Source organism: Macaca thibetana, chromosome 8, assembly GCF_024542745.1.
Source record: "Macaca thibetana thibetana isolate TM-01 chromosome 8, ASM2454274v1, whole genome shotgun sequence".
NCBI lineage: Eukaryota > Metazoa > Chordata > Mammalia > Primates > Cercopithecidae > Macaca > Macaca thibetana.
Window position 1 is genome coordinate 125,916,671 of NC_065585.1, and position 17,419 is coordinate 125,934,089.

Here is a 17,419-nt window from a genome sequence, read left to right on the forward strand (position 1 = left end):
TAGAAATGAAAGTAAATATTGAAGTCAGTCTTTTTATGAGGCCAGGCTTACCGGGATATATTTCTGGATAATTCTAATTTGTAAGAAACTCTTGTGTTTAATGTGAATCACTGTCAGAGGAGTTGAAACAGTAACTTGTCTTGTTTCCTTAGACTGCCTTTGAACACAAAGTGAAGCCTTGTTTCAAAACTTGCAGACAACAGGCCATTTAAACAAAGACTACACATTTTAAGTTGAAATTTAGGGGAGGATTATTTCACATTCTGAGTAATAACTCTTTGGATACAAATGGTACAGATTGTATGTTGAAGTCATATGGGCTAGAAGAAACTTGGATTGGAAATTGAGACAATCTTTTCAGAATGGTAGCTGTTTGCTGATTGGCTGTAAGATATTTGAAACATAGTATTTCTTTTCGAGACTCCTTGGTTCCATTTTAGGTGGAATCAGATCCCTTGAGTAGTTGTGCAAGTAAATAATCAGTGGTCAAAAACCAGGAGCACTCTTATCCCTTGAAGTCTTCAGGGTAAGTGTGGAGACCTGATTAGGTAAGAGGGGATAATTCTGTTTGAACACCTATTGATTTAGGAATGAAATGTCATTGATTTTCAGAGATTCTTCCACAGGCCCTCAGGATTGACTGTGACGTGTAGGCTGTGTCATCTGATTTGTGGTGGCAGTGAGCACTCCCTTGCCTTTGGCTAATTATTGTTTTAGGCCACTGGGTCCCTTTTTTGTATTAGGTGTGATACAAGAAGGCTTGGACCAAGGGATGGCAGGAACTGAGTACAATTCAGAAGGATGACTCTGGTCACTGTTTTGAGAATATATTGTAAGGAGGCAGGGGCTCACGATTTGTCTAGCAGTAGTCCCAGAGAGAGAGAGAGTGGTGGCTTGGGCCAGGGATAACAGTGAAGGGGAGGAATGGTTGCGTTTGAATTTTGTATTTTGAAGGCCGTGCCTATTGGAGTTGCTACTGGAGACAGAGGGAAAGAGGCAGCTTATTGCTGACTCCTGGGTTTTTGGCTCGAGGTACATTCATGGTGTCTTTTATTGAAAACCAGGAACACTGGTACAAGAAGGAAATGGGCAGGGGTCTGGAAGCCCAGAGTTCCCTTTTAGACTTGAAGCTTGAGATTGTATCAGACTGTTCTTGCATTGCTAGAATGAAATACCTAAGGCTGGGTAATGTATATAGGAAAGAGGATTAATTGGTTGTGCAGGCTGTACAGGAAGCATGTTGCTCGCATGTGCTTCTGATGAGGCCTCAGGCAGCTTCCAATCATGGCAGAAGGCAGCAGGGGCCTGGCATGTCACATGGTGAGAGCAGGAGCAAGGGGACAGGGGAGGTACCACACTTTTTTTTTATGGCTGTCCCTTGCAGAGCAGGGCTAAGCCATAGGAAGTGTGCCCAGAGTCAGCTGCCACACGCTTTTCAACAACCATATGTTGCAAGAACTGACTCCCTCTTGTGGCCAGCTCCAGGCCTCTCTTGAGGGATCCGCCCCCATAACCCAGTCACCTCCCACCAGGCCCCACCTCTACCACTGGGGATCACATTTCAACATGAGATTTGGAGGGGACCCACATCCAACCCGTGTCAGAGATTCCTGGTAAACATGTAAATGGAGACGTGGCGTTGACAGTTGAGAAGTCCACCCTGGAGCTTTGGGGAAAGATCAGTGCCAGAGATGGGCTTGTGGGAATTGTTATCAGAGCATATTTGAAACAAGAGTGAGTGAAGGAAGAGAAGGAATGAGGGGCTGGGCCCTGCCCCCGCCCCCCTCCAACGCTGGAGGTTGATCAAAGAATCATCTCTCAGAAGCATTTGCCAAAGAGAAGTCTGTGCGTTCAGGAGGAAAACCAAGAGAGAGTAGGGCCTCTGAAGCCAGGTGAAGGGGGCCTTCCTCAAGCTGGCTTCCCGTAGTGTGAAGAGGTTTTTGTTTTGTCAAACCGGGACCATTTTGTCCAGTTTTTGGGTGAGAGAGAGAATGAGTGAGTGTGATTATCATTTAGAAACATTGACAAGCTTCAGGAAACCTTGTTAAATAAATCATGGCAAATTCAGCCAGAAGTAAGAACAAATACAACAATCTTTTAAACACCAGAACATGGATTTTAGCTTACCCACAGGCAACCTCCTTTCAGGGAAATACATACATGTGTTGATCATTTTTGAAATATTGAGAAGGATTGGAGGAACCTACTCCTTGACGGTCCCTGAAATCCAAAACACATCATTACGTCTCCTGGTCACTGTCTGTAGACTGTTTTAAGACCTTCATTTGGCCGGGCGCGGTGGCTCAAGTCTGTAATCCCAGCACTTTGGGAGGCCGAGACGGGTGGATCACGAGGTCAGGAGATCGAGACCATCCTGGCTAACACGGTGAAACCCCGTCTCTACTAAAAAAAAAAAATACAAAAAACTAGCCGGCGCGGGGTGGCCGGCACCTGTAGTCCCAGCTACTCGGGAGGCTGAGGCAGGAGAATGGCGGGAACCCGGGAGGTGGAGCTTGCAGTGAGCTGAGATCCGGCCACTGCACTCCAGCCTGGGTGACAGAGCAAGACTCCGTCTCAAAAAAAAAAAAAAAAAAAAAAAGACCTTCATTTACTAGGGCTTTTTATGTAGGAGGCCCTAATCCTTATCGTAGCAAACTAGTAAACTGTAACCATGCTTCATGTGTTGAAACAGTTGAGTTGCTATTAACTACTGCTGTAATGACACATTTAGAAACCTTTCCAATCTCTGCCTTCTTACCTACTACTTGTTCCTGGGGTCTAAGCTTGTGTGACTTGTTCACAGAGGCCTTCCCTGACTGCTGCTCCCATAATAGCAATCAGAACATCCATGCTTTTCTGTGTGACCTGTAGTTTGTTTATGTAGTTGTGTCTATTTTTTTTGTCTATTTCGTTTACTCTGTACTAGCTCATAGCAGAGCATTCAGTGTAAGATGGGCACTCAGTACATTTGATGAATGAATGTCGTCCAGTATTATAAAACAGACACCTTACAGGTGCCTCAGTAGCTTTGGTTTGGTGTCTGAGCTCAGTGTCTTCTTTGTTTTTATTTTTATATGTTTTTGGAGATAGGGTCTTACTTGGCCACCCTGGCTGGAGTGCAGTGGTGCTGTCTCAGCTCACTGCAGCCTCCCGCTCCGGGGCCCAAACTATCATCCCACTTCACCCTCCCAAGTAGCTGGGACTACAGGCACCCACCACCACACCTGACTAATTTTTGTATTTTTTGGTAGAGACAGGGTTTCACCATGTTGCTGAGGCGGATCTCGAACCCCTGGGCTCCAGCGATCCACCTGCCTCCTCCCTCCAAAGTGCTGGGATTATAGGCGTGAGCCACCACACCGGCCCTCCTCTTTATTTTTAAGTCTGGTTTATTGAGGTATAATTTACATGTAGCAAAATTTGCACTTTTTGGGTGTATAGTACAATGAATTTTGACAAACACATGTAGCCGTGCAACCACCAACCACAGTCAACGAAATAGATTTTCATTATTTCAAAGTTCCCTTGTGTCCCTTTCAGTCTTTGCCCATTCTTAGGCAAACACCAGTCCCGTTCCCTTAGATTGGCCTTTCCAGAATATTATATAAATGTAGTTGTACAGTGCGGAGCCTTTTGTGTGTGACATCTTTTGCTTAGCGTGTGTGTTTGAGATACATCTGTGTGGTTTGTGTGTCAGTGGTTTACCTTTCTGTTGTGGAGTGGTATTTCGTCATATGAATGTACCACAATTAGAAAAAAAAATCCACCAGTGATGGACATTTGGGTTATTTCTTGTTTTTGGTGATTAGATTTTTCTTCCTAGTTTAATAACACAGACAAGATATTAAAATGGCGTCAGTAACCCACAGCTCCATACCCCCACCCACATCTGTTTTATTTTCCTGTGTTGCTTTTTTTTTTTTTTTTACATATTTTACGTAGCAGTAATCATAAAACAGAAATAGTTTTCCTAGTTTTGTAAACTGCATAGTATATAAATAGTTGTATTTTATTGAATTACTGTAGTGTAATTTTCTAATTCCTTGTTGTCAACATTTTCATTTCTAAGTCTTCACAGATGTGGAAAATATACTGAAAATCTCAAATATTTCCTATAATAAATTTCTGACAGTTTACTTAAGACTCTTAATCGAAAGTCATAAAAATTCAAGCAAATAGGGGCAAAAAGTGGATAGGTGTGATAAGGATATGGAGTCCTTTTAAGAACTCAGTGTCTGGCAGGTTCTCAGGAACCAAGTCAGTGAGGCAGTCTAACCCTCGCTGTTTTTCATTTCTGCTCCTCTTGGTACATTGGTCCCATCCATGTCTGTAGAGATTTGCTTTCTCTGCTTCTGGGTGTGTGGAGAAGGTGGCTGATGCACAGCCCCTGGATTTATGTTCTTTAGTTCCAGGGACACACTGTGCCTGACTACTTTTTTTTTTTTTTTTTTAAAACAGTGTCTCACTCTGTCACCCAAGCTGGAGTACAGTTGTGTGATCTCTGCTCACTGTAGCCTCTACCTCCTGGGTTCAAGCAATTCTCTTGCCTCAGCCTACAAGTACCTGGGATTACAGGTGTGTGCCACCACGCCTGGCTAATTTTTCTTTTTTTGTGCTTTTAGTAGAGACGGAATTTTGTCATGTTGGCCAGGCTGGTCTCGAACTCCTGACCTCAGGTTATCCAACCACCTTGGCCTCCCAAAGTGCTGGGATTACAAGCATGAGCCACTGTGCCTGGCCCTGACCACCTGTTTCAAATCCAAATGCGGGTGGTGGGAAAATCACATACTATTAGAGTTAAGTGTCTGCACGAGGGCTAATTCACTAGTTCATTTAGTGGAACCCACCTCAGTGAGTAGGAGGGGCTGTGTTCAGAGAAAGGGGGTTATTGTGAGCTAAGCCCACACCCAGGTTTTCCATTTTAAGTAAGATACCATGAAATCAAGTCTTACAGCTGTTGAAATTGCTCTCCAAAAGCGCAGTTAAAATTAGGTCTTAAAAGAGGAGAGAGTCCAGGGAGTATTACACATTTATTTCCTTAAATTTGTATTTAGATATGAAAATAGTTGTTAGTAGTGATTAAATATCACTCATTGTCACCTATGAGTGATGTTTAATAGGAAAGAAAATCTAATTTACAGTCAACATTTATTGAATGCTTGCTTTATGTAAGCCTTGTATCTGAGATTTTTAATTTTTTTTTTTTTTTTTAAGACTGAGTCTCAGTCACCGAGGCAGAAGTGCCGTGGTGCAATCTCAGCTCACTAGAACCTCCACCTCCCGAGTTCAAGTGATTTTGCTGCCTCAGCCTCTCAAGTAGCTGAGACTACAGACATGCGCCACAATGCCTGGCTAATTTTTGTATATTTAGTAGAGACAGAGTTTCACCATGTTGGACAGGCTGGTGAACTCCTGAGCTCAGGTGATCCACCCACCTTGGCCTCCCAAATTGCTGGGATTACAGGCGTGACTGCACCGGACCTCCTATCTGAGACTTCTGTGTATTGTCCGTAGGTCTCTGCTGGGATTGTTACCAGGATCACCCTTGCCTCCACCGTCAATACCAAAGTCTGAGAATGCTCAAGTTTCTTATATAAAATATCGTACTATTTGCCTATAAAGGATACATCCTTCCAGACTGTAAATCATCTCTAGATTACTTTTAATACCTAATGTAAGTGCTATGTAAATACATTTATATTAGTTTTGTTATACTGTATTTTTTATTGTTACATTTCTTTTTCTCCCGACTATGTTCAATCTGCGGTTGACTGACTGCAAATACAAGCAAGTTTTAAAGACCGCTCAGCACCATGGCGCATTCTGAGGTTGGTTTGACCCTGCAGAAGGACCTCCTTATTAAGTGGGCCTTGCCTGGGAGTGTTCCGTGAAGAGGTAGTTGTGTCACTCTTTGCCTGCAAATGAGACCAGCACTGGTGCTGAATGGCTTGGTGGCCCAGTGGGAACCTAAGCACCTTGACTTAACCCAGAAATGCGTGCGTAGTCATGCAACTCAGTATCGGGCTGTGTGTCTTGTGGTCACTTTTATTTTTAGGCCCCTACTGGGGTCACTCAGGTTGCCCAGGCTGCCTCACCAGGAGTCTGTACCTGAGCTCTGTTTGCCCAATGTCTGGTGGCCATGGGTCCAGATGTTTGTCCTAGTAATGTATTGTAAAACATCTTTTACATCAAAAACATCTTTGTCAGCATACTGCTGTGGTTACTGTGATAATTTTACTCTTCTATGAAATAATGTCTCTTTTATGATACTTAATAGACTGAGAATTTTATTGAAGATTTGAACAACAGAACTTGTAAACTTAGGAAACTTGCTCATGTGTACACATGGCTGCTTTCTGTGTGACCGTCTAGCTTAGAAAAGCTTCCACCTGGCAGGTGTGTAGGGGGTGATGCTCGCTGTCCTGTGGTGGCTTTGCATTTGAGGATTTAGCATTTGAGGTCTACAGATACTCTGGGATTTCCAGATCCCAGAGGTGGTACGATATTTTTCTCCTATTCTGTAGTTTGCGAAAGTTGAGGTATTGTGAGGTGAAGCTGTTAGCTCTGACTCTTGTAGTTTGTGGTGTTGCTTGTTTTTTTTTTTTAAAGGTAAAAGAGATATAACGTAAAATTTACATTTTAAACCGTTTTTGAATGTACAGTTCAGTGGCATTAAGTACCATCGCAAAGTTGTGCATCTATCACCAATGTTTTCAGAACTTTTTCATCATCCCACACAGAAAGTGTACCCATTTAACAGTAGCTCCCCGTGTTCCCCTCCCCCAGCCCCTGTTAACCTCGAATTGACTTTCTGTCTTTATTCATTTGACTACTCCAGGTACTTTAAGTGGAATCATCCAATGTATGTCCTTTTCTGTTTTTTTTGTTTTTGACTTATTATATTTTCAGGGTTCAGCCATGTTGCAGCATGTAACAGAATTTCTTTCCTTTTTATGGCTGAATAATATTCCACTTTATGTATAGATCACATTTTGTTTATCCACTCGTCTGTCAGTGGTGTCCACTTTTTGATTATTGTAAACACTGCTGCTGTGAACGTGGGTGTACAAATATCTCTTGGAGTTTCTATTTTCTAGTTTTGGGGGTGTAACAGTGGAATGCTTGATCAGACGGCAATTCTATGTTTATCTCTTTGAGGAACCACGGAATTATTTTCCACAGCTGCTGCACCATGTTACATTTCCACAAGCAATGCGAGGACATTCCAGTTTCTCCACATCCTCACCAGCATTTTGATCATAGGCGTTCTAACGAGTGTGAAGTGGTATCTTATTGTGGTTTTGATTTGCATCTTGCTAAAGACTGATGATGTTGAGCATCTTCTCATGAGATTCACCCCAGTGGCTGGTGGCGTCACCTCCCCTTTCTTTTCTTTACCTTTTAGAAAGTGCTAAACTAACTTTCATTTTCTTCCCCAGTCCTTACCCTCTTCTGATTTGATACTGAGGTGGTAGGAGCCAGAATCAAGTAGGAAAAGCAACACCTTTGATTCTTTTATCCACATCGAAACCAAGTCTTAACTGGTGTTCAGCTTTTAGGCCTGTATGCAGATGTTAAGGGGTATTTTTTTTTCCCAAACTAGTAGTAGCTGCTTTGTGGTTTAAATGGGTTTCAGATTGGAGGGCAGCCTGGGAGCTTCTTAACAGAATGCTATTAAGAGAGAAATGCTGTTAGTAGCATTTATCTAGGAAAATGAGCTTTGAGTTAAATAAATCTCCAATCAAACTTTGGAAGATTATGTGCTTGTGGGTTGGGGATTGCCTTTACCAGCAGGATTGTTAAGGTCACATAATGAGGTGAGGGAGCTGAAGGAGGGAATGTAGGTGTGAGGGCTGCACGACGGGGAAGAACATGGACGTTGGAATGGTTAGGTTTACCTCCTAGTCCTATTTACATATAGTGTGCTTTGGGCCCTAGCTTCCACCTCAGAAATGCTAGTCATTGATACATGCATGTGTAGATGTGTGTCCAAGCTGGTTGACATAGACAGGAGTGATGAGGGACATGTCAGAGTTCTTCCTGGAAAGACTCTGTGGGATTTTGGTGCTCCATTGCTGTGATTTGAATGTGACTCCCAAATTTTATATGTTTGGAGGTGGAGTCTTTGGGAGGTAATTAGATTTAGATGAGTTCATCGGATGTGGCCCCCATGATGAGACTGGTGGCTTTGTAAGAAGAGAGACCTGAGTTGGCAGGCTTTTACTCTCTCACTGTGTGATGCCCTTCGCCATGTTATGACACAGCAGGAGGGCCCTCACCAGACACCAGTTTTGTGCTCTTGGACTTTCAATCTGCAGAACCCTGACCTAAATGAACTTTGATGGCTTATAAGTTACCCAGTCTGTGGTGTAGCGACAGAAAACATACATATACATCAAAGTGAGGTATCTTACCCTAGATTTGCCTTTGTATAGGAAGGCCATTGATATAGACACTGGGCTTTTTGGCTTGTTTCAGTTAACCCCAGAGCATCTCTAGGCCACCTCTAATGACAGTGTGGCTAGCATGACTCTTGAAGACTCTTCCCCCATTGCTGCACTACATATGGCGATCTGAGACACTGCAAAATATTTGAAAAGTTCGGTTCAGGGACATTGATTTGCAGTGATATTTAATACAATCTTTTATTTTCCTTGGGGCTCTGATTCATAATCTTTATATTTTACTGTACAACTTTTTTTCTCTTGGATCCTCTCTGTCATACTAGGAGTAAAGAGAAATAATAGTCGTTCAGCCTAAGTTAACTTCTCATCCCAACTAGGTGAAAGTGAGGGGGAGGTTGTACGTGTGTGTATATTGCATGAACTGAGGAAACTAGCAGGATAATTTAGTTCATAGTAGCTTTTGTTCTGAATGTATCTTTGGGAGTGTAATCTCCTTTTGATTCTCTAATATGGATTACTCTGGTTATATAATCTTCAAGTCATTTCCATGCCAGTGCTTTTCAAGGGCACGTTATGTTCATATGGTTTCTCATTACCTTTTATTCCTTTGTGTTTTTTTGGTGCTGAATCACGGGTGGTGGTTTCAGAAATTAGAAGAACTGCTCTGGCTGGTTACAAAGTAATGATCTGAAATGCTTTTACTTAGTGCCTAGGTTTTCTTTCACATTGAATGATAGCAGGTTATAAAAAGAAGTTGAACATACTGTGTCTGGTTTTGGGCCTAGTTTCTCTTTGTAGGAAAAGTTAATCTGCTTTGCAACAGCCCACTAGAGTACTGAATGTACTGGTTTCTTATCTTAATTGGCATCAGTGATTGGAGCCAAAAGTGCTTCCTTGGTATGACATCAGTACAGAGTACACTGGCCTCTTCTACTGGGAAGCAGGGCCAGATAATTACGTTTTAGCAGATGTAATATGACAGTCATAATTATGAATCTCTTTATTTAAATCCTCTGTGGTACAGTCAGTAGGGATATTGAAAACAATAGGGATTCAAGTTTGGATAATACAAGTGAAATATTCTTGTTTTCACCTGTAGCTTTGGGACACAAAGTATTTAATATAGTGTATTGGTGTAGGACATCTTTAAATGTTTCAGTTATTTTGTTTTGTACGTGTGTGTCTCGTTTCTATAGGCATTCCTTTTAATATGATGTTCTGAAGGCAGGATTAGTCTGCGGTATTGATGCCATTTCACCTAAGGTGGCTAAATGCACAGGTTTTAAAAAGGATAAAAATTAGAGTTTTATCCTAAATGCTCTTGTATTTTGCTTTATTTCATACATTTATGAGGCAAGATGACGGTAAACTAAAGAAGAGATGGGAGATAATTCTGATCCTGATTCTGCCTCTAAATAATTGTGTGATCTTGAAAGTCATCTAGGCCGCTACCCTGCACAATTCTAGGGGCACGGTGGCAATCATCTTTAAATGGACCAGTGAAGTTTCTGTCCATAGAATGCGGTGTGAATGGTGACTCCTAGAGTTATGCAGTAGACACTACTAGAAATCGTAACTTCTTTTCTCTAGACCTCAGTTTTCTCACATATAGATCTAGTAGATTGGGTTAAATGAACTCAGCCACTCTAAACACTGGAAGATGAATTATCCATGTGAGTCAATGTCTTTTCCACAAGTGGACCCTGTTTATAGGAAAATAGTAAAATTGTCTTTGTTGTAAGAGTTGTATTGAATTTCAAGCGAATCTATTGTAGGGTTTGTTTTCATGTGTAGACTGCCTGCTTGCAAGACTTCTTGGCATGCATTTCAGGTGTCTGGTTTAGACAATCTGTTGTTGGAATTTGAAAGACATTTATTTAGGGACTACACTGACTATTTTGTAAAGTAACAGCTTTGATGACACTAGTTATTCACATTGCTGAGAGCAGATATGCTGGCCCAAGATTCTGAATAAAAGATTTCCAGATCTTTGAATTGCGGTGTCTGTGAAAGGAATGTTGACTTGAAAAGTTCAATCCATGAAGCATGTATTTGATTCCATTGGAGCATAAATATGTTTTAATGTTTTGATATTTGAATAAAATTCCAAAAGTAATTATAAATATTTAAATCATTATATAAATGTGTAAAGCAAACTTACAATGCAGAAGATGCCCCTGCGTCCGATTCCTCATCACTGACCTGAGATGGTGAACCACTGCTAATGAGACGGTATGTATCTTTCAGGAACTTTTCCTTACGCACATTATTGTATTTATTATTAACTTGAGAATTTTTGAGCAGTCTGAACTTCCTAAGTTTAAAGGATATGACACTCCTAAGAATTTATTGGTATAGGTAATTAGTCAAGGAAAAGAGAAGTAAAATTGTAGCCAGGTTAATGAAGGTTTTTCCTTAAATCTAAATTCCAGTAATGTTATAGATGCAGACTTAACGACTTACCTTTAAAACTTTTTTTCTTAGGCCGGGCGCGGTGGCTCAAGCCTGTAATCCCAGCACTTTGGGAGGCTGAGACGGGCGGATCACGAGGTCAGGAGATCGAGACCATCCTGGCTAACACGGTGAAACCCTGTCTCTACTAAAAATACAAAAAATTAGCCGGGCGAGGTGGCAGGCGCCTGTAGTCCCAGCTACTCGGGAGGCTGAGGCAGGAGAATGGCGTGAACCTGGGAGACGGAGCTTGCAGTGAGCTGAGATCGGGCCACTGTACTCCAGCCTGGGTGACAGAGCGAGACTCCGTCTCAAAAACAAAAACAAAAAAAAAAACTTTTTTCCTTTTGTATTATCCAGATCACTGGAATATTCCAGTTTCTTTAATCCAGAAGCAGTCAGCCAGCCACAGTGAACGCTGATTTAATCTGACAGGCAAAAGTCCCTTCTGTTTTCAGACATGGTCTGAAAATTGCTTGAAGAGCTTGTCGTGTTTTTGTTTGTTTTCAGTTTTACTGTAAGTGATGTGTATAGTATAACCAAGAAACATCTGCGTACAAGTTTTCTGCCTATAAAGCGTCAGAGAAGTCTGTGATGTTTCATTGGCAGAGAGTCCAAGGAAAATTCTTCAGTTTGGAAGAAAAAAAAAAGTCATTACACTCAGCCCTATTACTGCTGCCAGGCTGAGCTGGTCTTTGAATAATCATAGTCCCCAGAGAGGCGTCGGTGTATGGTCTGGTGTTTGGATTTCCTTTAGTCTGGTTGTAGTTTCTGCATTGCTCCATGAAAAAGACAGTCTCTTAGGTGCAACCAAAAGCATTAAAAATGTTTGTTTGGACAGCTAACTTGAATAAGACGTCTCTTAACGTTTATAGCAGTTGGTTCTGATATTCTGAGGACTATAGGTAAGTTAGCTTGGTATGGTTGATTTGGGGCATTTAAATTAAAACCACTCAAGTTTCAAAAGTGATTTTTTTTTTAAAGCTGCTCGTTAAATCTTAGATGCTTTGCACCTGCTTATATTTTGTTTGTGGTATTTATCATACTTTATTGGGTTACCCCTACTTCAGGCTAAATTTAGAATGTTTGAAAATGCAAAGATTATTATGCAGAAAAGTGAGTACACCCTTGTGCACTTTTTGGAAAGGATAATAGTCAAATGTAGTGCTCTGCTTTGGGTTAAAGTATCCAGTACAAAAACTCTCATTAAGCAACATGTAAACATGTTGTATATTATTATACCTGACTATGGTTATTTTATGGTTACGCCAACAATTGTATGGAGTGCGGCGGAAATTATTATGTATTATATACTTATATGCCATCTGAAGTGTCTAGAACCTTGCTTATTTGTCACCTTTGCATTGTGATTCTGATTGTAGTGCTTCCCCCCCGTGTGTGTGTGTGTCTGTGTGTGTGTGTGTGTGTGTGTGTATGTGTCTGTGTGTGTGTGTATGTGTCTGTGTGTGTGTGGATGTAAGCAAAGAGTGTGGCAGTGGGTCTGCTGAGAAGAAAACTGAAACTACTTGAATGCTTATAATTGAAAATGATCTGAGCATTTTAAACTTGGCAATTTGGCTTTCATGCCGTCTTGGCAACAAGAGATGAGGATTGAGGGAAACACAACTTTGTTATTTCTGCTGCTTTTATGATATGTTTAAAGAATATAGGATGCCCTGAAAATGTTAAACCATTTTCCTTATTAAGATTACTGACTAAGCCTTCAGAAATGCAGTTTTAAGAGTTTGTGAATGTGTGGGGTCTTCCACATGCTGGCTTGGAGGTTTTAGGAAGTTGTTGAGAGAAAAAAAAAATTGGAATGAAAGCATTTTTTGGAATGAACTTGAGGAATCAGAGTTCTTGAACCTCAGTAGGTCAGTTAATTGACTTTGTCTTGTATCTTTATACTTCCTGCAGGCGTTGCTGGGAGCTTCTCCTTCAGGGGTGCTGTCCTTGTCCTCATCAACTGGGGGCTTGCTCATGCAAAGGCTTTTTAATTGCTTAGTGTGAATTATCTAAGACAAACTGACTATACCGTGCTGTTGACAGAGTAAGTCAGTTTTCCACTCCAATGCCCATTTAAGTTGTAAACATATTAAAAAAACAAAAACAAAAAACCCCCGAAAACTCTACTCCAGAAGTGTAAACAAAATACCATTAATTGTTTGATCTTTATTTATTGGTGTAAAAATGATTTTTTGGATGGTTCTTTTACTTTTCTGGTGTGTTTGATAGCAGTTTTAGAGGACTGTGGAATGCCATCTGCCCACCAGGACTCTCTCTTCTCTGCTGGTGGTCTTGTAATGGTTTTTTTTGTTTGTTTGTTTTTTGTTTTTGTTTTTTATTTTGGAGGTAGGGGAATTCTATCTGCTTATAAGACACTTGGTAATTTTTGACTATATCAATAAAAAATATTCTAATTACTGCAAAAAGGCTCTTAAAGATGTTTTAAATACAAACCTCATGTGGCTTTGAGGGTGGGTAGGGAAAGGGGGTGATACATGTTTGTTGAGGTCATTTTGATTTTTTTTTTTTAACCATGGCATAAACAGAGTTTCTCTCATAGCTTTCTTTGTTGTATATGATTTTCTTTTAAATAGTCTTAAATGTGTGTGTTTTAGAAAGAAGCAAATTACTTTTCCTTAGATAATTAAACTAGTATCTGTCTCTATGCTTAATAAATTATTCATTTTAACCCAGATCTCTTATTCATTCTTTGAACCTCTCTTTTATTTGTTTTGGATTGAGTAAAAGACCTTTGAGGCCCTAGAACATCCAGAATTAATATCCTAAGCTCACAAATTAGTTTATTTGAAGAAAGAGAAGAGAGAACATTCTAAAACTCCCCTAGTTTATACTCAAAGCGTAAATCCTTTGTGTATCTCTCTAGAATGTGATAGATTATTTATAAAGCTCTCTGATACTATCTGCTGTGGCTTCCTTCTTTAAATATTAATGAAAGTAAAGTAGTCTTTTAAAATAATGTTTAATTCAACAGACCTGTATTGGGCACATATTGTGTGCCAGCATCTCTGCTGCTCAGTGCAGAGGACACGGCAGTGGCCTTTTAAGCATGTCTGGCTTGTCCTCTCCCTTGCCTCTTGCTGCCACTGCCAGGGGTTCACATCTGCCCTAGCAGTTTCGTGCGTCCAGTCTCTCCTCACTAGGTCTTCCACCTTCAGCCAGTTTGAAGCATCCGTCTCCATCATAACTTCTTTGGCAGACTCACATTGCCTCAGAGTAGAAGCCAAACTCTTGAGCTGACCAAACTGTTGCCTTTTTTTATCTTCATGTTCCCCAACCCCCAAACTTGGAGCATCTTACTGCACTTCAGTCTCTTTCACACCTTTTTTTTTTCTTTTCTTTTAAGAAACAGGGTCTTGCTCTGTCACCCAGGCTGGAGTGCAGTGGCTTGGTCATGGCTCACTGCAACCTCGAACTCCTGGGTTCAGGCAGTCCTCCTGCCCTCAGCCTTCAGAGTAGCTGGGACCATAGGTGTGCACCACCATGCCTGGCTGATTTTTTTTTTTTTTTAAGAGATGGGGGTCTTGCTGTGCTGCCCAGGCTAGTCTCGAACTCCAGGCCTCAAGCATTGCTCCTGCCTTGGACTTCTAATGTTTTGGGGTTGCAGCCATGAGCCACTGTACCCAGCCCCTTTCACCACCTTTCACTTTCTTTTTTTTTTAACTGCTAGTAGAGAACTTTAATCACCGCATGTAGAAACAATACATTCATATATCAAAATTGGCCCCAAATCCTTATTATCAACAGTCTAGAAATGAAATGACACATTCGTATAAAACTTTGTTGTTTATAACAGATTTATGAAACTGTTTTTTATAAATACATTTTTTTTACCCTGAGGCTGATACCACCAAAGTGAAAACAGAAAAGTCATTATCAGCTGGAATGTATTCAATACAGAGTCTTAAAAACCATTTATCATTATTCTGGAGTGATTTCCGTTCACTCTCCCCACCCACACTATGTGATGATAACAGGAAAAGATGGCAAATGATTGTGTCCAGTCTTACTATATACTAGTCATCTAATTCTCAGATATACTGATCATACGCTTCTCAATTCAGTCTACCTACTAAAACAAGAAAATAAAATTTTAGCATCCATTAGCTCTACACTGTCATACTTTAAAATATGATTATAATAGATACCATATTTTAAAATATGCTGGTCATATAATTCTCAGATACACTGATAATATGATTCTCAATTCAATCTACCTACCAAGACAAAATAAAATTTTAACATCCATTAGCTCTGCACTATCATATTTTAAAATATGTGTCAAAATCAGTTCTCTCTTACAAAAGAGAGGTTAGCAGTACATTCTCAGACCAAACGACAACAACAAACCCCCAGAAAACCAGTATAATACTTTCTTACAAAGGCTCCTGCCGTGCATTCTACATATTTTATATAAGCCACCAAGGTAAGTTCAGAGTTCGCATAGATTGCCTCACAAATACTTAACTCTGGGCTGTTAGTTACCTTGAGATAAGATCTGCAAATGTCTAAAAGAAAAATAACTCCCAAATGCTGCAACAGTTATTCCATTCAAGTGCTGAGAGAGGTGTGCATATTAGACTTGTAAAAAGATAGCCATGTTGAGTAGGAGGAGATCTCATGGAGGAATGAGGCTTGTGTGTGACCTTTGGGATGAGTGGGAATTAAACATTTTTTCATTCTCATCAAGGATGATGGTTACTTGTGTACTGGGTGTACTCATATGTGATGCTCTGCAGACATTTAATTACCCATTGGTTGCCAAGTTTCTGTTCTTCTCTTTAAAATTGCATGGACACCGCTAAGACTTGTTTCTGCTAATACTGTATGCTTTCAGTTTTATGATCTTTGACAGCTGTAACGAACTTGAACTTGGTGACAAAAATTCCCTAAATCGGCACCCGGTGTCAACTAGTCTTAAAATGCCTCTAAAGTCACAATTAGGCTTTTTTTTTTTTTTTTTAAAACAAAGGTAAACTGATGCTAGCATAAAGATCTCTTAATTTGTAGTATATAATAATTTTATAGTATATAAAGTATATAATTTCATATAGTAAATAACTTAAATGATAATGAATGGAGAGGATTTGTGAAAACTGAGAACCAATTCTTGGTGCTATTTCTGTTTGTCGTGAGGTAGTTTAGAAGCCCTGTGATACCTGATTTTGTGAGTGGCTATTTTTATGAAGAGATGTAGTAACGGACTTTACCAGAAAATTGAGAGTATACTGTCCTTGAATTGAGTTGACCTGTCTCTGAAAGAGCCAAGAAATAAAACCAAAGGAATTGTGTGTGTCTGTGTGTGTGTGTGTGTGTGTGTGTATGTGTGTATATGTATATATATCTGTGTGTGTGGGTGTGTGTCTGTATTTTAGTGATGGTGAAGTATACATGACAGCTAGTCTTTTTTTTTTTTTTTTTTTTTTTTTTGAGACAGAGTCTTGCTCTGTGGCCCAGGCTAGAGTGCAGTGGCATAATCTTAGCTCACTGCAACTTGTGCCTCCCGGATTCAAGCGATTCTTCTGCCTGAGCCGCTCTAGTAGCTGGGATTACAGGTGCATGCCACCACGCCCGGCTAATTTTTGTATATTTTGTAGAGACAGGGTTTTACCATGCTGGTCTCAAACTCCTGACCTCAGGTGATCTGCCTGCCTCAGTTTCCAGAAGTGCTGGGATTACAGCCGTGAGCCACTCCGCCCGGCCAATGACAGCTGGTTTTCCTTCTTTATGGCTGGCTTCCCCAATTCCTGGGCCACAGCCTGTTAGGAACTGGGCTGCACAGCAGGAGGTAGGCAGCAGGCGACAGGGCAGAGCTTCATCTGTGTTCATAGCCACTCCCCGTCGCTTGCGTTACCGCCTGAGCTCCACCTCCTGTCACATTAGCAGCAGCATCAGATTCTTCTGGGAGTGCAAACCGTACTGTGAACTGTGCACGCAAGGTGTCTAGGTTGCGAGCTACTTATGAGAATCTAATGCTTAATGATCTGTCACTGTCTCCCGTCACCCCCAGATAGGACTGTCTACTTACAGGAAAACAAACTCAGGGCTCCCACTGATTCTACATTCTGATGAATTGTATAATTATTTGATTCTATATTACAATGTAATAATGATAGAAATAAAGTGTACAGTAAACGTAATATGCTTGAATCATCCCCCGCCCCTGATCCGCAGAAAAATGGTCTCCCATGAAACCAGTCCCTGGTGCCAGAAAGGTTGGAGACCTCTGGATTAGGGCATAGACTAGTTCAGGGATCAGGAAGCTACGGTCCATGGCCAAATGTGGCCCTCTGCCTGTTTTTTGTAAATCATTTTCCTGGGATGCAGTTGCGCTTGTTCATTTCCATATCATCTGTAGCGTCTTTGGTTCTACAACAGCACATTTGAATAAATGCAGCACAGACTGCACGTCCCATAAAGCCTAAGGTATTTTATATTGGCATTTTTCAGAAATGGCTTGCCAGCCCTGGGACTAGATTAACGTGGGAAGACATCTTAAAAGGAGCAGACCTGGGGAATATTTAAAGATGAAACAGGAA

General features: G+C 40.8%; 1 protein-coding gene across 7 annotated transcripts in view; it reads left to right on the forward strand.

The window, feature by feature from the left end:
* Nucleotides 1-17,419, forward strand: part of MTUS1 (microtubule associated scaffold protein 1) — a 162,831-nt gene that overhangs the window by 20,958 nt on the left and 124,454 nt on the right. The window contains exon 1 of one of the 7 annotated variants that reach the window (XM_050801936.1): nt 4,501-4,575. The exons of 4 other annotated variants lie outside the window; for them this stretch is intronic. The gene's annotated coding sequence lies outside the window, so the exon portion shown is untranslated. Of the gene's footprint in view, nt 1-4,500; nt 4,576-5,771; nt 5,829-10,501; nt 10,638-17,419 lie in introns of those variants that run through there. 2 more of the 7 variants (XM_050801937.1, XM_050801934.1) reach the window with 2 other exon arrangements.